Raw genomic sequence first — 16,444 nt, forward strand, 5'->3', positions numbered from 1 at the left:
ACTGACATCTTGATGGTAGATTTTCCTAACCTCAGGCATCGTGTACTCCCTCATTACTTCTTTACAGGTTTTTTTGTTAGTAACTTCACTTCCTATAGGTCTTAGACATTTTAAAAGTTTTCTTTTGGGGGGGAGGTTCTTAAAAATCAATATTTTTTTTAAAAAACTTACTTTAGTTTATATAAATGAAAGTAACTGACTTTTATATATATACCTACCTTACTGTATTCTCTTGTGTGTAGTAAGCTTTCAGTTAATTGTTTTTGGAAAATTTTTTTAACAATACATTAATATGGGCTTCCAGCAGTAATGAATTTACTTCTTGATTTCCTGTAGGTAGAGCTCTAATTTCTTTCATTTTTGTTTAATGGTGTTGGCTTGTATTCCAATATAATTTTAGGCATTAATGGTGATAGTAGGCTTTCTTATTGTTAACTTGACAGATTAGTAGTATACATTTCATAATGAATCCTCAAAAAGTACATTTTCAAAGCCCCTTTTAATGAATTTCAATCATTGGATACTCCTCCTTCATTGTATGATTTTTTTAAAAAATATTTTTTTAGTTGTGGGTGGACACAGTATCTTTATTTATTTCTATGTGGTGCTGAGGATCAAATCCAGTGCCTCACATGAGCTCTACCACTGAGCTACAGATAGCCCCAGCCCCATTTTATGCTTTTTTCTTACTTCAAGATAGCTGCTTTTGACAAAGCATGTAGAGTACATTTGTTGTTCCATAGCCCGAATGAGTACTTCATCTTTCCTTTATTAATTTTGAATGCCTGCCAACTATATTTGTTTCCTAATTTTATTGAAAATAAGGTGCTATTTTGTTATCCTTGATTTTGTGCATAATTTCTAGTAGGAAGAAGAAAGTGTTCCATGAACATCATACATTCCATTTAATAGTTTCACAGTGAGATTTGGGAGCATCCTGAATTAAAAGACAATTCCATATTTCTTATTACTTGTATGTAATTGAAGTACTTAAGAGTTGCATAGATTGAGTGATCTTATTCCCTTTTTGGGGTATTGGTCATTGTAAAACCAGTGTACTCAAAATGGACATTTTTGGTGTAAGGCTATTCTTAATAGTGTGTTTCAATTTTGGTTTTTGTCAAAATTGCCTTTGCCTCTTTAAGGTAGTGCTCCATTATCTTCCAGCTTTCAGTGTTGCTGTGGTAAACTCTGCTGACAGCATCTCATTCTTGACTCTTTTGAAAAACATAAACAAAACAAAACTACTGGCCTGGATAGATATTTTTAAAAGAAAAAAATAAACAAAATGTTTAGGATTCTTTCTTTGTCCTAATAATGTAATGGTATGTGTCTCTTCATTTTGCTGGACACTTTGGTGGTGGATTCTTTTTTCTTTTTTAAAATATTTTTTTAGACATAGATGGACACAATACCTTTATTTTATTTGTTTATTTATATGTGGTGCTGAGGATTGTGTGGCGCACTGGATTCCATCCTCAGTCCCACACATGGGAGGCATGCGCTCTACCACTGAGCCACAACCCCAGTCTGTGGTGGTAGATTCTTTTTATATGGAGTACTATATCTTTTGGTTCTGAGAAATTTTCTTGAATAATTTATTTATTCCTATTTTCCTATTTTAGCATCCAGTTACTTCTATATTAGACACCATGGATTTTTGAATAAATTGTTTTCTAGGTTTGTACTTTTTACAAAATTTTTACTATTGCTATCATACTTTTAATATTTAGAGTGTTCTCATAAAAATGGAGATGCTGGGTATGTAGCTCAGTGGTAGAGTACTTGACTAGCATCCATGTGACCCTGGATTTGATCCCTATCACCACAAAAATAAATAAGTCAACAAAAAAACCTTAAAGGGTTCTTATATATTCTCTGATACTTTTTAAAGATAGCATTGGTTCTTGTCTTGGTGAATGCAGTATTATTTCTCATTCCTCTGAGATCCTATATTTTTTCTCATATTTTTTTCCTCACTGGAAGTCTTTTTCTCCAAGTTGCTGTTAAATTTTTTTTGTGTATTTGCACCTCAGACTTTTATAGTAGTTTTCTCAAATGTGTGGTAATCTTTGCTCTTTGCTTATCTGAAGAGTGAGAAATCAAAAACAATTACTACATGGTAGGACTATCAATTGTTTGAGTTGCCTGTCAAGGATCTGACCAGACTGTTTTATAGTAGTGTTCCATGATATGATGTTAGATTATTTCTTAGACCAAGTTAATTATAGGAAGATATAACCTTTTCCAATTTCCTACCTTCTAGAAGTAAAGGAGAACAGAACTGGATTTGTCAACTTTCTGTTGGCTTTCATACTGTCAGTGTTCTTCAGAAAATAGCCCTCTAGTTTTTGCCTGCCTCAGTGTGCAGTTTATAAGAAGGGATCTCAAAGTCTAACTGCTTCTTAAATTTTTATACTCTACCTTTATTTCCATTCCTAGAGATCCTCAATGCCACAGCGTGGTATCTTTTGGGGGGCACTTTGTAAATTTGTTTGCTTCTCAACTTCCTTCTGGCTTTTTATCCTTTTGTTCAGGCTTAAATTTTCTTGAATCTCTTGAGTTAATCACTGCTCCCCACTGTGTTCTTCACTATCCAGGGTTTCCATTTCTGGGTTGGTTTTTTTTGTTTGTTTGTTTGTTTTAGAGTAGCTTTATTGAGGAGTCAGGAGGAATCAAATTCATGGGAGTAGTAAATCCTTTGGTTTTAATGGAAGTTGGGTATATATCTTGGATTCTCTAGTTAGAGAGATATTCAGATAATAAGTTGAGATGCTAAGGGTTACAGAAAGGTCTGCCACATTCATTGGTGTATATATAATAGTTATTTGAAGCATATAAAGGAAATAATAACCATGGTATTTGCAATTTTTGAAGATAGTATTGGTTTGATGCTTTGCTTTTCATGCTGTTGATTTTTTTGCTTAGTTTTGATCACTTAATCAGACCCCCATTTGCTTCATGGGATGCTGGATTGTTCTTTACCTTCAGGGACTAAAATCTGAATTATTCCATACCTATTATAGTTATTTTATTCCTTTGTTAGTGATTTAATAATCAGTGGCCAATAAGATTTGAGAGGAAATTCACTGGGGAACTGTGCTAGTCACCTTTTTGTAACTGTGACATAAATACTTAACAAGAACTACTAAAAGATGGAAAGATTTATTCAGGCTTATGGTTTCAGAGGTTTTCTTCCATGGTTGACTAGTTCCAAGGCAGAAATATCATGGTGTAAGGGTATGGCAGAAGAAAGCTGCTGAGCTTATGGCAGCTGTAAAGGAGGGAGAGAAGGTGGGGTTGTATGAGCTGGAGGAAAGAAAGGAGAGAGATGGGGGAAGAGAGAGTTAGGGTTGGGGGTGTTGGCAGCACCAGGGAAGGATATAGTCTCTAAGGGCATGCTCCCAGTGACTACTTCCTCCCATCATGCCACACCTGCCTACAGTTTCTACAACTTCAGCTCTGGTAGATTAATTCACTGATGTGGTCAAAATCCCCCTGATCCAGTTATTTCCCCAAAACTCCACCTCTGAACATCTTAGCATTGGGGACCAAGTTTCAACATTTGAGTCTCTGGGGGGACACTTCATATGCAAATAATAATGGAAACTTTTCCCCATTTTGGTAAAGAAACACAAAGAAGGGGAAGGCAATATCCCTCCCTCTCCCTCCTTCTTCCTCCCTCTCCCTCCCTCTCTTTAGTCTTCTTTTTCCCTCTCTCTCTCCTTCTCTCTCTCCCTTTCTCTCTCTTTCATTTTTATGTGGTGCTGAGGACTGAACCCAGTGCCTCACAAGTGCTAGGCAAACACTCTACCACTGAGCCACAACCCAGCCCCAGCAATCTCTCTTCTGATCTTTAACATGTAGTGAAGTCATATTTGTAACTAGTATAGGTATTTTGAAACCTTCAGGGGACAAAAGTCATCATAGTAGGATGGCACAGGAAAAATGTGGAAGGACCCTAGGTCTTTGATAATGATGTTTATCCACAGAGTACTAACTGGAACTGCTCTAGCTCTAGATTTTTTTGTTAGTGAGATAACAATTCCTCTTATTGGCTTACAAGATCTACCAAAATAGCTGTTGCTATTTATAGCTACCTTAAAAAAATCAAGTAAATAAGTATTAAAGGTTCAAATTATATAAATATGAAGATTGAAAATGCAGTTTCGGAGAATTAAACAATGACTGTTTTTCACTAAATTAAGCTGAATTGGAAATTTATGTCATGTTCTTTCATTATTGCTGTGTCCACAATGTGTGTGGACATAACATTTTTATTGTTTGATAACTTGACAATTTAAATCTTTTGTTTTGATATTATTCAGGTTGACCTGACGTTTTAATGAATCTCCCCTTGATTAAAGAAACATTTTATTTGTTGGAATGTGAACATTTTCTTCATGAAAATTGGTTTTCTTTTTTTAATCTGTTACTTGTCTTGCCAAATATTAAAAATCATATGTTTTTGATACTGGTGTTATATTTTTAATTAATATTTCAGATTCAAAAGGTGACAGTTTAAAAGATTGTTTTGTTAGTGGGTTATTCTTAAAAGCAAGTGGCATTTGGTTTTATTTTATAATAGAATTTAATCTTACATGTTTTTTGTTAAAGTAATGTTACCAAAAAAACTCCTATTGAACTATTTGTGGTGAGCTTTTTAAGGACGTTTAAGATTTCACATGCAGTTTAACTGATCACAGATGAAGTTGTAAATTAACACCTCATGAGTGTATTTGACTGCAGGGCATTGTTTGTGAATCAAAACTGCTTTGTTCCTATAAACTGTGAAAGGGCTTAAGCATATGGATTAAAATTGCATGGTGATACTAAAGTACTTATGTATGAAAAGACACTGTAGTTGGATCATTTAAGATGTACTAAAATATTATAAATGACCATAAAATGTAATAATTCCCTTAAGCTTTTAAGAGTTATAAGATTTAGTTTTATTCCTTTGTTGGATTTAACCACCTTAATAAAGAAATTATTTTGTTACTTTTAAAGCTGTTCATAGTAATAAGAAAAAAACCACTGATACAGCGTGATGGTGAGAATAACTGAAATTTCCCAAGTAACATGTATTTTTGTGGAAGTATTCATGGTTGTGTTAGGAAAAAAATTATGAAAAAAAATATATACACTCACACAATGTGTATCAAGTTTTGTTTTCTTTGCATTTGAATCATTCTCTTACCAGAACCTATAGAATGAAAACCTGTTTGCTAGTACTCTAGTATAAAATTATTAAATGATCATTATTTAATGTAAAATCATATTTTTTGTTGATATTTTAATTTACAATATACAAAAACCACCTGATACAGATTGTGCTATTCTGTAAGTACTTATTGAAAAAAGTACCAGACAGTAGTCAGGGACATGTTTTGGAAGATAGAAGTCAGTTCTGACTTACTGAAGCAGAAGCCTTCAGTTAACTTTTAATTATTCAATAAGGCAGAGGAAGGGTTGCTGGGAAACTGTGGAGTTCTGATCTATGTCACCTTTTTGGGCCCCTCTAAAGATCTTAGAAAACTTTGGTGCCAGTTTTCATCTATCTTCTTAATTGTTCTCATGTAGATGATATTTGTTGTAGAAGCTATCCCACTTCCTTGAATTTTGTGAACCCTTGTAATGGAGATAAAAGTGTAACTACCTTTATCTTCATTCTATTTGAGCAAACCTCTTTTGTGAACACATTGTGAAACTAGGCCCTACCCAGAAATGCTTTATAAAAATAATCCATGTTTGCTTCCTGTTTAGCTCCTTCCTAGCTTCACTTCACTTTCATTATCCAGCCTAAGTGTCGGGATCAGTTATCTCAGCTACATCCTACCATTACTCTCAATTTATTTATTTTGCTGACAGTTGTGTGTCTTGCTTCTTGATTTATTAATACAGTTAACTTTGTCATATTAGACAGTATGAGCTCTTTTTGATCACTACTCCTTAACCCTTTACATTCAGGTTGTTTACCAGTTCTTATTACCATTTGAAATATGTTTTAGGTTTTACCCTATTTTCTACTTTCATCTTTGGTGTCTTTATTTCCATGTCTTACATTAAGTGCTATAGGATTTTCTTCTCTATTTCCATTTCTCTTGTGACTCTTTTTTGTTAATTTTCTACCTCAGTAATATATGAAAGAATGGTCCTTACCCACCTCTCCATGACTCTTACTCCTACCACACAAATTAACATAAGCTCTCTTCAGTAGTAATTCTCAACTCTTAAGGTACCAAATCTTCTGGGTCTAAGTGTAATGTGTATTTGGTTTTAAAAGCACCTTAAAATTATTCCCTTTTAATTTTTTAATTAATTAATTTTGTGCAGCACTGGGGATTGAACCTAGGACCTACCACACTGAGTTACATTCCCAGCCCTTATTATTTTTTATTTTGAAATAGGTCTCACTAAGTTGCTGAGGCTGACCTCAAACTTGCCATCCTCCTGCCTCAGCCTCTTGAATAGCTGGGATTATAAGCATGCACCACTACACCTGACTCTCCATGGTCTTTTATAGGACTTTCTCAAATCCATCTTATAGTGCTACAGGAGTCATCTTTTGGAAACATGGTTTTATTCATGTTACAAATGTATAATTTATTTTTTGCCAAATACGGGACTAGCTACTGGAGTTAGGAAGATGAATGTTAAGGTACTTGTCTCTGAGACAAGTATTATACAGTACAGCTATCTTTTACTAGAACTTCCTTGAATTGTTAGGCACTCCATGCATTTGTCCTTAAATAGTTCTCCAGTGTAGATATTAGCCACTATATGGATAATCCTGAGAGGACTCAGAGAATTCTGAGTAATCATACAGTAATTTTATAAGAAAGTTGAAAGGGACTTTTGACAGCATAGAGGAGGAATATCTACTTCAAGTTTGGAAGATAGAGAGTAGGATTCATTGAGAAGAGCCTTAAACTGAGTATGGAAAGACAATTGGGAACTAATGTAAAAATAATAGGAAGGTCTGTGTGTAGCATGATTATACTTGTAAACTGTATTTACAATAGTATGGAGACATGAGAGAGTATTTTATAAGAACATCTCAGTATGACTGAAGCAAAGTGCAAGAGTTGGGGAATTGAGAATATGAGTAGATATAAAGGCACTAAACCAGGTGGTGGTATACATTTACTGCTAAGAAGTTTAGAATTACTTTCAGTATGTGGAATGATTTTAAGTGGGAGAGTTAATTGATTATGCAGTTTGAAGAATGGATTGGAAGAGGCTTTTGTGCAGTCAGAAAGATCTATTAGATTTATGTAATAACCCAAATAAGCTATAGGAAAGCTGTTGCTTGAAACATGGTCGTGAAACTGAAGAGAAGAGATCGAATTGAAGGCTATCTGGGAGATAGATTCAGTGGATTTAATAATGATGAAGTGACTGAGAGGAATGAATTCTCAGGTTACAGTGTCACTAGAATTATATCAACTGGAGATAAAGCATATTAATGATAATATATATTACATATTATAGGATATCCTCAAGCTGTAAATAAATATTTGTGTAAACTGCTTCCTTAAGTGGCCTCCAAGTTTTTATTGAAAAATGTTCTTCAAACAGGTTAGCCAACTGTGGGTGTTGACAATTTTTAACTTAACAAGGCATTACTAAATGCCCAAGGGCCCAGGCATGTTCTGGGTCCTGCAAGAGGGAACAGAGTGGAATCACAAAGGACTTCCCTACCTAGTTAAATCTCTTGACTTTAAACAACTTCTGAACTTCCTGTTTTCATATCTGCAGTGTTGAAAACAAACTGATAATCTAGCTAGAACAAACAGACTCTGAAGTAAGGAATTATTCATTCTGGTTTATAGACAATGATATTTGTAGTTAAACATGCCTAAGGGCAAGAGTTTGGTTCATAGTGTAGATGAGGCCCAGTCAAGACTAGACCTCAGATATGCCAATTATACATTGGGGAAAATTATTTGTATGTTATGATATTTAATGATAACTATACCAACATCGAGTACTTATTATCTTTATTTTACAGAAGAGAAAACTGAGGCACAAAAGTCTGCTCATGATCATATAGTTAGGAATTAAAGACAAGATTCAAATGCAGGTGTCTCTATTCTGAAAAATCAAGATACAGATACCAGTTAGAATTATATATTTGTGAATTATCAACATATACATGAGATTGAGTGGATATGATCATTGGAGATCTCTTGGATGACAAGATTCAAGCTACAGTTTAAGAAAAATTTCATTAATGAGTTAGCCAGAAGAAAAGTAATAAAGAAAAATTGAGATGTAATGATAACATAGGAAGACTGTGTCATTTTAGCTAAGGTAGGTGTATAAACTGAGCATACATCAGCATTGTTGACTGAATAATAAAATTATATTTATATGCTGTATAAATACATTTTGCATTAAACTTAAGTATAAGATTGTTTGCATTGACAAAAGGTATTTGATTTAGAAATATATTCTGTGACTACTTTTTTATTTAGGATCTTTCAAATATCATACTATGCATGCTATTTACTATTTATGTACAGAAATCCTGAACAAAGACAGTAAGGCTGTTTTCAGAATTATTTGACATGAGCCAGGCCATAGTGTCCATGCCTGTAATCCCAGGACTTTGAGGCTGAGGCAGAAGAATTCAAGTTTAAAGCCAGCCTCAGCAACTTAGCAAGAACCTGTCTCAAAGTAAAAATAAAAAGATCTAGGGATGTGGCTCAGTGGTAAAGCACACCTGGGTTTAATCCTCAGTACATAGTAAATTTATTGGACTTAAATGTAAATTACATTTGAGTTATTTTTTTAGATTATTGAGGAGTAAAATTTAATGTGGAAAGATTTGATTTAGATTATTTGGGGGGCCAATTATATAAAATAAAATTCAGTATTGAAATTGTTGAATCAACCTGTGATACAGTGAAACATGACTGGGAGAAAATTTATGGATATGGTTGTGCATGCATGTAATTTCAGCAATTCCAGAGACTGAGCTACGAGGATCGGAAGTTTAAGGCCAGCCTCAGTGACTTAGTGAGACCCTGTTTCAATATAAAAAATAAAAAGGGCTGGGCATATCGCTCAGTGATAAAGAGCCTCTTGGTTTAATCACCAGCACTTCCTCCCCAAGAGAAATTATGAGGGTGAGATGAGATGACTGCTTATTGAAATCTTACATGATGATTTTAGAGTAGAAGATTTAAATTTGTGTTGTGGTAAAGAAAAGTGGCCATAATGTACAGAAATAAACTTTTAAAACCTTACTACAGAGTCATTTATCTGAAATTTCACTTTTTTTGGCCAAGATTTATAAACTGAAAATATTTCAGTCCAGTTAAGCTATCTTAAATGTATCTGTTTACATATCTCTAGAATAGAGGTTTAATATAGTGGAAAAATGACATCTAAAATGGGGCACGCCATTCTTTTCTAAATATTCATGAAAATATACTATCTGAAATTATTTTCAGAAATCATTTATATGAAAAGTAAGCAAAGTTTTGTAAGCTTATATTGCAACTGATTGGGAGTAATGATTGATAGTTTTATTTTGTTTTTGACATAATTTTCAAAATATCAGGATGCAGCAGCTCACATCCTTCGGAGTTTATTCTCAATATTGTTGAATTGAACCATAATGTTGTGGCATAAAGCCTGAATTAAGGTTAATTTAAACACTATATAAATAAAAAAAAGACTCCCTCCCTCAAATTATATAAGCAAGCATATTCATATGGCTTCTTCCATGAACTACATTTTTGGACATAATCTTCTGCTTTAAAATTAGTGGGTACTTGATAAATATTTGTTGAATTGGTCTAAACATTTCAACTCAAAACAATTAGGCCTAAAATATAATATCTTTTCAATCAGTGATGAAAGTTAGAATTACTTCATTTTATACCCTTATTTTTAAAAATATTTTTAAAATTGTAGTTGTATACAATAACTTTATTTTATTTATTTTTATTTTTTGTGGTGCTGAGGATGGAACCCTGGGCTTCGCATGTGCTAGGTGAGCGTTCTACCGCTGAGCCACAACCCCCGCCCAATTTTTAAGATAATATGTTTATTTTTGATGTGAGTGGTATTTTTATTGAGAATTTGGAAAATACATAAAAATAAATTGAAGAATTACAAATACCACCAGTAATTATATCACAAATGTTATACTCCTATTATCATTTTGTATTCCTTTCCAACTAATTTTTCCTTTAAAAACAGTACTGCAGTTTTGAAAGAGATGACTGAAAGGAAAGTTGTCATCAATTTTCTTTCATAAATGGTGCTTTTTTTTAAAAAAAAAGGTTGGCTCAGAAGTGAATTTGGTGAATCTTAATTTTGATTTTTTTAGGGGGCAAAAGGTGGTGGTGTAAAAATTCTTTGTGGAAAATGGAATGTCTGATGTCATCGTACACTCAGACATTCATGTCTTTCCATAACTGTATGGACAATTAATTTTTATTCTTTCCTAAAATAATTTTTTATACTGCTTTAGGTTTCTTGATTCTAAGGGATAGGAAAGCTAGCTAGAGTTATTGTAGGCTAAAAAGGAAATTTAGTAACTTTTGTCTCCAGACTACACACACACACACACACACACACACACACACACACACACACTCACAGCAGGGTTCAGCTGGGCATTAAGGATGAATAACTTTAAGGACTCACATTGTCAGATTTTTTTTTTCTTCACTTCTCTTTCCTATCTGTACTATAGGTTCACTTTTGTGAGACTGCCTTTTAATATTCTCTCTTGTTTAACTTTGAATTATTGTGTTTGTAATGGTCTCATGCTAGCTTTTCTTATTTTTATTTGAACAGCTTTCAATACTGCCAATTACCTTACAATTTTAGGTATTGTTTTATATATAAAATGAACATCTGGAAAAAATTTGATTTAATGTTTGTAAGATTTGCAAACTATTTGTTGTTATTCCTCTAAAGGGTAATTTCAAAATAACTATGACTCCATACTCATTTCATTTGTTTAATGACTGCAAAAGTCTTCTAGTTTACACCAGGGACGGTGGATGAATTTTGGTATATGTCACTCGCATTTATATATTAAATTGTTAAATGTGTTTATGAAAGAGACAAGTGTTTTACCTAAAGAATGAGAAAAAATTACATTTTTATGACTTGTGAAGATTTCTCCTTTTGCTGAATGCTTTTAAAAATAACTGTATATTCTTCTAGGTTTACCTTCTTGTTATTTATCTCATGTGTTAAATTTGTTTTGTTAAGGTGACCCTTTAAGATGGCTTGTAGACTAAAGAGAAGCACTAGATTTTCTAATGTCGTGGAAGAGGTTATATTTAGCTGTTGGTATTTCAAGTTGGAACACTTCATTCTACTATGCCTTTAGTTAATGAGTCATCTGGAGAAAATGGGCTGCTTCTGGCTTTTAGGAAGAGTCTGTAGCAAATAATAATAATAAGCTAAGCACAGTGGGAGATTTTCTGCCAAATAACAAACTTAAAATGGAAAATGTTTTGTAATACATTTTATTGCCCATATGTAAAATATATGCTAAAGGATATAGAAGCATTTTGCTCATTATTGTCTTCAGCTGATAAAAACAAAAACTATAGCCTTGATGTCAGTACAGCAGAAAGAAAGCTCTGTGTGGATTATTCTGAGTTATTCTGCCTTTATATTATGTATGTCATGCTGATGGCATGCTTTTCTCATCTGCGCAAGATTTTGTGCCTCATGACTTTTATTGCAGAAATGAAAGAGGTAGCATGGAACAAAGAAAAGTATATTACGTTGGGAAACAGGGAAACTTAAGATCCTAGAGTTCAAATTTTAAATCTATAATGTATTTTTTGAAATCAACTTGCCAGGTCTCCTTTAGGTACAGAATGACTACATCACTAGATCCATAAACTGTGAAGTTGTTTTTTCTTTTTCTCAAATTTAAGTATTTGGCATGATCTGTCTCTCCTACCTACCTACCTACCTACCTACCTTCCTACTTATTATCTTATTACTTTTCTCCTACTTGCTTACCTATTTTCCTGTCATCTACTTACCTGCTTATCATGAAACTATTTTAAACTGAGTATTGTCTGCAATGCCAAAAATACCAGTACTTTGTTTACTTTATGCATTTTTTACAAAGATCATAGGAAACATACTGGAGAGGAAATTGGGTCTTTTGGTGCTGCCTTACAAGATACTGCATTTCTTTTCTCCCTGCACCTGGCAATCATGGTATAATTCAGTTTTTGCTATGTGAAGATGGCACCTGTTTTCATGTCTCTATCTTTTCTGTGTGTAAAAGAATCATTTCTTCATGGTAGTGTGAAGTATGCCTTATGGTACAGCATTCTGTGTCCTTAATCAGCAATATTGGTAAGTTAGTCATGTTTGAGAGGTTAATTTGTTCTTTTAACATTTATTTAATGAATATGCTTATATATTTGATATTCTAAGTTCATTGTGTCCCAAACTAAACTCCTCATCATTCCCCCAAAATAGATGTTTCATTTGATGGCAAGCTGCTTTATCCTTCCATTTGTTTAAGATAAAAACCTTAGAGTTGTTTTTTATTCCTTTCTTTCTCTGATACCCCATATCCAGTTCTTCAGGAAATCCTACTGGCATCACTTTGTGAAATACATCCTGGAATCTAATCACCACTACTGGTCATTTTCCCCACTCTACCTCTTTTGTGCTACCATAATTATTTGTCTGAATTATTGCAGTAGCCTCTTATTTAGTTTCTTTCTTTTCACGTTTGGCACCTTCTTTATATTCTCAGCAAGGCAGACATGTTGGCTTAAAAAAAAGATACAAGTTAAATAACACTCTTAGATTGAAAATTAGTAAATATAAAAATGGTAAAAAAGGAAATTTTATTTGCAAGAGAAGTGATAGTTTTTTGTAAAGCAAATGAAACAGCATTAGAAATTAGAAACAACTTTTGCCTAGTGGGTACAGAATTAATACATAAAAAATACAAATACTTTTCTATATACAAAAGCCACAAATTATAAATTAAGAGTAATATAAACAGAATACAGTCTTATATCAAGTAACTACTACAAGTGGGATTTATTCCAAAATGAAATAATTGTTAAAAAAAAATTAGGGTATCCATTAATATAATTTACTAGGCTTCTTCACCTGCTTCCCAGAGGGTTTCTGTTGTTTGCTTAGCAACTCAATGCCAACTAAACCAATGCACTTCTTTGCTGTCTGGTAGCTGAACCATAGCTTCTCCTATGAAAAATGACCCTTTTCAAGTGTTTTCCTTCATTGGGTATTCTTCAGTTGCCCTTGGGCACCATATGGAGCTTTCTTTTAGTTACTTGTAGCATAGTTAATAAGTCTTTGTTAAACTTTGCCTGTTTAACTTATTGTATGGTTTATCTCTTCTGATTGTACATGAATGTACTATATTAATACATTTTTAGATAAAATTTTATGTTATTTCATAGATGCTAGAAAGCATTTGGCAAAATTCAGTACTCTTTTTTATTAACTTTTTGTGAATTGAAGCATAACACACATACTAAAATGTACAAATCACAAGTGTATAGCTGAATTACCTCAAAGTAAACATACTTTTGTTTAACTACCATTCAGTTCTAGAAATAGAACTTGGCCAGCAGCCCAGAAGTACCCCTGCATATCCCTCTTCTTCCCCAAAGGTGTCATCTGTCCTAATTTCTAACATCAGAGATTAGCTTTGCTATTTTTGAATTTTAAAATAATGGAATTATATAGTGTGTGTTTTTGTCTCTGACTTCTTCGGCTCATCATTGTGATATTTATCTGCATTGTTGCATGTAGAAATGCTTTGTTTTTTTCTGGTTCAAGTTCACTGTATGAATTTATCTCAATTTATTTTTATATTCTACTGTTGATGGATATTTGTGTTGTTTCTAGTTTGGCTATGTTACAAATAATGCTGGTATGTGAACTTTCTTACGTGTTTTCTTGAATGATGCTCATGTGTATACATTTCTGTTTTAAATTATTTTTAGGAGTTGATATACTGGGTAACTGGGTATGCTTGTCCTAAACTACTAAATGTTTTCCAATGCTACTAAAATATTTTCCAATGAGATGTATTCCCATCAGTATAACCTACAACTTTAGTTATTTCATAGCTATTTTCAGTCTTCTTTAAAAACAAAACACTTTTTAGCCATGTGAGTGGGAGAATAGTATTAGTTCATTATAACTTTAATTATATTTCCCTGACAGTGACCACCAAGTTAAGCATTTTCTCATTTTTTAAGATAAATTTTTTAGCTGTCAATGGACCTTTATTTTATTTATTTATATGTGATGCTGAGAATCGAACCCAGTACCTTACTCATGCTAGGCAAGTGCTCTACCACTGAGTTATGACCCTGGCCTTTCTCATTGGTTTTTATTGGATGTTTGATACATGTCTTTGTGAATTGCTCTTTTATTTTATTTTATCCAGTTTTCTATTGGATGTTTAATACTTTTTTAAAAAATCAATTTATAGGAAATCTGTACTTGACCCTTTTTGGTTGTACCAGCCACCTCTGATTTACTTTTTCATTCTCTTAATGGTATCTTTGAGAGCTTATTGTTCTTCATCTTATCATGTGCCCTCTTTTTGATGGTCTCAGGTTTTACTCTATGGAAGATTTTCCTTACGGTTGGTGTTATTTCTTTCTTAAATGCTCAATGGAATTCACTGATATTGTCATCTAGATGTGGATTGCTACTTTAAAAATGAAGAACATTCTAATTTTTTTTTCATTTCTTAAATAAACTTTGTATTTGTTTCAATGTTGAAATGTGCTGGCATAATTTTGTTCAGAATATCTTTCTGTGATCTTTTAATATGTATGTGACCAATGAAGATGTACCCTTTTTCATTTCTGCTAATGATTATATATGCCTTCTTTGTAAGGTTTCATGAGTTTTACAAGCCTTTTCAGGGAACCAAACTTGACTTTGTTCCTCTGAAGAGTGTATTTGTTTTTCATTTCTGTGTATTCATCTCTTTATTTTCTTTTTTCTACTTCCTTTGAATTTAATTTGCAGAATTCTTTTTTATGTTCTTGAGATGGAGACTTGACCAAATAAAAATATCTTTTTTTTTCATGTCAAAAAGTTTGTGTAGCATTAGAAGACAAATTACAAGCTGGTAAAATAATTGGCAATTATTATCACAGTCAAAAACGTATTTCTTTAATATATAAAAAGCTTCTAAATGAAGACTTAAATCTGCTGCTGTATTGACAAATATTTAAACATTAAGTAATTTGCAGTGTTGGCAAGGATCCAACAAAGTGTGAGAATATAAATTGTGGTATCCTCTTTGAAGGTCAAGCTTGTATTATTTATAAAACTTTTAAGTACCCTTGTTCTGTGAATTTTATGTCTATATAATCATGTTTATTTCTGCAATATCATTAAAAGCAAAAATAAAACAAAACAAATAATCTATGCATAATCGAAATGTTTATTTTAGAGATTAGGTTGTAGCTATACAATAGTAAATTCTGCAGCCACTAAAAGAAGGTAGACTGTAGGTACTGGTTTTCATAAAGCAGGCCCCAGGAAAAGTTAGTTGCAGAAGTACTTTATTAAGTTTTTTTGTCAAGTGTTTTAGGTTTTTTGCATACATAGTGAATTTCTGAAGTATGTATTGCACAAGGTAAAAAAACTTAGTAAGTGGTTGTTATATTATATTTATGGGGTTTGATTGACATTAACCAGTTAAGTTTGTGTATTTAGAGCTAACTATTCAGTATTACTTTTGGTTATTTTCATTTTCTCTCTTTTATTATAATCTCAGAAAATATGATAAGGAATGTATTGTATTGTTATGTAAATGAAAGATGTGGAATGTGTTGTATATTATTTGCTCCATAATGACTAGTGTAGGATCTGCTATATTTTGAATGTAAAACACAACTGTTTTTTAACAATCAATTTAAAAATGAACTTAAAACATTATTTGTACATTTTCTGAATCTGTTCACGTGTTATTTTTGATAAGCTCTAACATAGCCCTTTGTAGTAGATACGCCCAATAGTAATCATCTTATTCACATGTTACAGAAGAGTGAACCCAGCCAAAATGAATAGGCAACTTACATAAAGTAGGAGTTGTCAAAGTATAACCTGTGAACCAAATCTCTTCTCCCACTTGATTTTTTTTTTGGGGGGGGCAGGTGCCTAGAAGTCAAGAAAGGTTGATTTTTTTTGTTGTTGTTGTTTTTGGTGGTAGGGATTGAACCCAGGGGATTTTCTACCAACTGAGCTATATCTCCAGCCCCCCAAGAAAGGTTTTTATATTTATGAGAGTGGGGGGAAAAGAATACTAGTTTGACATGTCAATATTGTATGAAATTCAAATTTCAGTGCCTGTAATTGAAGTTCTTTAGAGACAAGCTTAATCCTTTATGTATTGTCTATGGCTGGTTTTCCACCACAATGAGAGAGATAA

The sequence above is a fragment of the Spermophilus citellus genome (genome assembly GCF_964194105.1).
Source record: "Spermophilus citellus genome assembly, chromosome: 16".
In the NCBI taxonomy this organism is placed as follows: domain Eukaryota; kingdom Metazoa; phylum Chordata; class Mammalia; order Rodentia; family Sciuridae; genus Spermophilus; species Spermophilus citellus.